Source organism: Strix aluco, chromosome 4 (genome assembly GCF_031877795.1).
Source record: "Strix aluco isolate bStrAlu1 chromosome 4, bStrAlu1.hap1, whole genome shotgun sequence".
NCBI lineage: Eukaryota > Metazoa > Chordata > Aves > Strigiformes > Strigidae > Strix > Strix aluco.
In genome coordinates this window covers 101,791,398-101,797,397 of record NC_133934.1, presented here as the reverse complement: position 1 = coordinate 101,797,397, position 6,000 = coordinate 101,791,398, and positions in this window count along the sequence as shown.

Below are 6,000 nucleotides of genomic sequence, written 5' to 3'. Positions count from 1 at the left end.
AGAGGTTATAGAAATATGCATTTCATATGCCTCATCAGAAACCATAAAACTGAACTGTAAACAGTTTTCTGAGTTTTGTTTCTTAGTTGAACACATTAAACTGCCACTTTTAAAAAAACCCCAGCTTTTTAAAGATTACGAATAACACTTTCAAAAAAACTTGGAGAACAATAGAACCATTAGTTAGAAATGTCTTCACATTTTGCTCTAAGTATTGCTTGACAAGCACACATTAAGATAATAAAGGTTTTTTCAAAACACACAATTATTTAAACAGAAAACAACCTTCTATCCCTTCTCCTATTTTTGTAGTTGAGACCCAGTGGAAATCAGGAGAGTTACTGCATGCAATGCATGAAAGCAAAATTGGGCATTTTCATAACATATATATGGGAGAAATAATTATCTATTTTACAAAGTAATGTAGTAAGTAATATTACTAAAATCATCAGTGATCAGTGTGTTAAAAGGCAACCAGAGTATGATGATTCAAAAAATATCAGGACATAGTCAACATAGTTGAAGAGTAATATGTCACATAGATACTGATGAAATGGGCACAGAAAGCCCAGTTATCTTTTAAGATTACAATAACATAAATAGTAAAAATACAGTTTATCAAAGCCATGTGACTTAAAACTGTTAATCTACAATGCTACAAAAGAGGGGTCTTCCTTGAAGGCTAGAAAAACAGTAGAGAAGTTCTAGCTTTCCTTCAAGTCTCCTTCCTTACTAGCTTCATGTTCAAACTGACATGTTCGAACTATTTTATTGATCCTCAATTATCTCTGTGTCCCAACAAGCCCAAATAAGTCCTTCGTAGCAAACAGGAGAGTGGACAGCTCTGGCACACTCTCCCAGTGCCTATGCAGAGCTCTTCCCAAAGCAGTGGAGTTACAAGAGTAAGGTGTTTGCTAGAGGGTCATTCTTGGTGCAGGATTTTATCTTGTGAATGGTAACACTTTAGAATTACAGGGCCACACATTGCCTACAAGTAACACAGCATTACTCAAATGGAAAGTAAATCAAAGCAATCCTCACAGCCCATAACAACTGCCAGGTGCAATTTTAAGAACATGGTTCCCAAGTATTACACAGAGCAACTGTCCTTCTACAAACAGAATCCCAGCCACTAACTAATAGTGACCAGTGCCAGCCGCGGCAGGGACATTGTACAGTCTGATAAGAAGCACTGATACACTACGGAGTAAATAGATCTCTGTCTTCCTGGAGAGAGTAGATCACAATGTGAAGAATAAACATTTTGGTGAGTCACTTCCCGTGTTAGGGACATGCAAACGTACAGTCTAAAGGTTCAATGCTGACACAGTTTAGGGTGTGACTTTTCTCAAAAGCAAATCACAGAAAGAGTTTGGAGTTCATCTAGGAGGCAAAAACATCTGTGGCACTGTTTGAATGCTGCTGGCTCCTGCAGTGTCAGCGCATGCACATGCTGAGTCAGAAATCTGGGTTCAACAGGTATGTTTTCATGATCCTTCACTGTGACAATTAATTCATGCGCTTCTCAGATGTCCTTTGCATTTTATCTGCCACAGTTCATTACTGTTCCCATGCCAACCAAGATAAGGTTAAATAAAGACATTCATACACAAAAAAATCCCAGACTTCGTGTTGCTTGTCTGTTTGTATTCTCAAGACACGATTAATGCTTGGTTAGAATAATTTCAATCTGACTATCCAAAATTATGTCCAATTGGTATCTTATATTACGGTGACTACAGTTCCTGAAAACTAAACAGAAAACACAGAACAATGTCATCATTCATCATTTTGTTTTGAAGAAAATTATATAATCTTCAAAGCATGAAATTCCATCTAGGAGCCCCTGCACATAAATCTTTGATCAACCAATAGTAGTAAAGTGCTGGAGAAGGAAACGTGAAACACTTTGTATAGAAAGAAATGACTGGAATAAGATGAAACTTCAGGTTACTGTATGTTAAGCTCTGGTACAGTAATCCAGTAGGGTATTCAAAATGAGTCCTTGGTTGTTGGTATCACCCAAGTGTCAGGAAAAGTACTTTACAGTGATATCTTGCTATTGTATTCAACTTCAGCTCCTGTGGTAAAGACAGCTAAAATGCTAACTTTAATAAAAAAACACCCTGGGATGACATGCTCTCTGACGTAACACTGACTGACCAAGAATTGAGGAGTCCAGTTTCTCAAGTAACATTCTGTGGCAACTGTTTTCAACTATTAGTTTGTAAATATGTTTTTTAATAGCTTCCCTTACATGCAGAAATTGTGTCATAAATGAGGACTCCTGGTGACCTGCAGAGATCTGATGATTCTGTCCTGCCACCTTTCTGAAGCACCAGGATCATGTCCCTGGGGTGCCAAGCATCCCAGGTCACATACTCCCCAGCTACACATCTTTGGCAGAAGTAGGACAGATACATTCTCAATGTTCCTTCTGACAGTATGAATGTTTTATTTCCTTTCATATGCCAGTCGCATTTACAAACTAATAAGATATCCCCTGCTTTGCCCTGACCCACGTGCCTTCACTAAAAATGTAATTCTGCTTGTATTTTTGCTGTGCCAAACAAATTCCTATTGCTTCCTGGCATGAGGTCACTCCAGGCGAACACTGGCACGTCATCCCTCTTCCCTCCTGTCACCTGCTACTGCAGATTCACATATAGGATTCTGTACACAGGCACTGATGGTGAATAATACTTGTCTGAGTCATATTCTTTGTGAAAATGGCAGACCTTTTCAGCTAGTGGAAAGCAATCCAAATTGTCCAAATGTCTATATTACTACTGCTTTCTTAAAAACCATACTTAAAAGTGTAAAAATAGGAATATTTTAAATAAATTACTCTAGTGTGCACTGTTTTCAATGTTCATGAGCTACAAGCTCTTAATAATTAAAAGGCATTTTATCAGAAGTTTCATTTTGTATTAGTGAAGATATATTTCCCATCAGGGCAACAAAACCAACAACATTCACGAAGACACTGATTACAATTTCCTGTATTAACCCAACAGGGAAAAAGGCATCAAGCAGCCCTGTCATTTCTTTCTGTAGAGGAATAACTTTCTAGATATGTTACCAATAGTCAAGGAAAACTGCTTTAGAAAAAGGGGTTTATTTACACTGCAGAGATATCAAGCTGAAAGTGAAGCAGCAGTCTGTCTTAATAAGAAATGCATTTGTAAAACATGCATTTATACAAACGTGCAAACAAGCAACAGATTCACAGGCTTCCTAAAAGCTTAGGATATTAAGGCATTACAAAAGAGATCCCAGTAGAGCTGGCACTCACGAATAAATGTGGGTTTATTAGACTAAGTTTTCAAAGCCTAGATGCTTATGAGGCACATTTTCCCAGCCTTTTAACACTTGTTTTAAAAAGTAACTCTCCAAAATAGCCATTAGGTCCTATTATAGTGCAGGGAGGAAGTGGGGAGTGTGAACCTAAATCCTCTGACTCCATCTGAAATGTAATTAATTAGAGGCCTCAAGGTATCACAGACAAAAGCCCATTTATACATGGAAATTCCTCCTCTGAAGAGAGACATGTAGAAACTTCCTGATTCAGCAGATAAAACAACACATAAACTCACCCTGGCCTGTCTGACCAGACTACAGACAGATCTCACGCCATCCTCAAAATGCTTATTGCGGAGCAGGAAAGTGCTCAGGCTCCTGAACTTTTATTCATTTTAACAGTTTCCCTTAATGAGATGTAAAAATATTTGCAACATTTACACGCTGGATGAACACTCCAAAATTAAATCTACAGAATACGGGTTTGGCTTAGTAAGACAGTTTCTCACCCAGCCAAACTGGGCTTTAAAAATACATTATAGTATTCCTTAAATATTAATTTGGAAAAAAAAAAAATCCCTGAAAGTAAAAAGGAAAAGTACTCATAAGTACCATTAGAAAGTCATTATAAATAAACTAACACTTTTCAGAAGAAGTAACCAGAAGTTTATATTCTTAAAATAGACCTTGTTTAGTAACAGGAAGCATACATGGGGGAGGCAAGTGTGGGGAGTCTCCTGTCTCTCTCTCATAGAAAAGAGAAAACCTCTGGACCACAGGAAATAACAGAAGTTTTACAAAATCCCAGTGGTATGAGTGAAAACACTTCGAATAATCTGTAAGCCCTCAACAGTGTTAAAGGACAACAGATGTTCTTTCCCCCCACTAGCTTGTTTGAAGACTCATGTACTCCATAGAAGTCATTTATTTGCATTGATTAAAGTGGGTGTTCAGATCCAGACTCGTACAAATGCCTGTCTTCTTCTTGCTGGAAAAAAAAAAAAAAAAGCCTCCCTGAATATGTGAAGATAATGGAAAAATACAGACCTCTGAATACACCTGTTCTTCAGACTTAATATCTTTATAATGTAAAACAGAGCCCGCAAAAAAAGATAAGTCTTAAATTTAGGCTGAAAACTACTTTTGGAAGGAATTTTTTATTTTGCTGTGTTTCTGTGATATGTGGCTGACATACCAGTGCCTTGGCTGATATGCTGCTAAAATAAAATATAATTGTTATAACTCCTGCCATTAAAAGTCAATTCTGAAATTAAATCAGCAATTCAGATTCATCCTATTGTCAAGCGTCCTTAAGCAGAAGCCTTTTCCCCTAACCATCTCCACTAGGAAGCATTCCTGGTACATAAAAATGACAACACAATATAGACCCAGATGTGGCCATGAGAAACTAAAATGACACTCGGGTATCAAAATCCAAAAGCAGAACCCCAGAGCCTTTTCTCAAGTCTGTAAGCAGCTACAGTGACAGACATTATTGTAAGGATTGATAATTTGATTCACAAACTCATTCGGTAAAAATCATCAATAAGACTGGGAGCAAGGATCAAAGTCCAGCCCAAGATATTAGGCTAAAAAATATTTAGCTGTGCTTAGGACTATGTTCCTTATTTCTTCCACAAGCACTACAGCAATAGAGGAAGTGATGAACACTCCTTGATGGTCCTTAGTAAAGACTAAGCCAGGTGGCTGAGGACCTCTCCTAAGTTTAGGAGCTATGGATTTGAATTCTCTCAGCCAAAGCCAGGCATAGAACAAGTTTCTTGCACCTTGGGCAAGTACTGCAAGAAAAGTAAGCGTGGAGATCCTACCCCCACTAATGATACCTGGAAGGACAGAAGCAGAGCCTGAAACTTGGGGACTCAGGTACGGAGCTCATGTGCCAGTCTTGGAGTTGGGGATGCTCTGACAGAAGCTTTACACAGCTAAATTGAAGTACCAAAATCCCCTTTATATTGTCACACAGCACCTCTGGTGCCTTAGCCTTTGCAATCAGTTCTGTAGCCTGCAGAGCCTCTCACAACTCTTTAATCTTTCACCTAAGCAACAGAAGAGTTCCTTTCCTGCTGCTCTTCTGCTGTTTTTCTCCCACATATGTTCTTGAACCTGAAAGTCGAATGTTATGGCAGGGTCTCTGGGAACCTGGAGATATTCCCACTGGCATGTTTCACCCCTTCTTTACTCCCTTTTTTCCCACCTTGACTGCAGTCTTTGGTTTACATTAGGGGCCCCAGTAACAGCCTGAACAAAGTTTACCAACAAACCAGTATGCAGCACCTGCCTCGGATCAAATCCTGCTCTAATCGGCACTAACAGCACCACAAGCAGAAAAAACCCAAGAGGGAGTTTGAGTAGGTGAAAACCATATACTTACCAAGGGAAAGATATTATGGGGGGATTCACCTGGTGCATTGGATGTAAGTGAGTCCAAGTGACTCGAAGTGAGTTCAGAATTACCAAGTTTTTTTGTTAATATACTGTAGATGACCTGCTTCTGCCATTTTTTCCTCTGCATCAGTGTTATTTCAACACCATGATCACCAATCAGAACAACTAAAATGGCAGGTAGTCTAAGCTCAAATTGAATTAGTAGAGGTAAACTGATTTGCAAACTACTTTTCTCTCATAACTTCAAATAACAATTAGAAATTATTTTGTTGTGTGAAATGTAACACCTGAGGG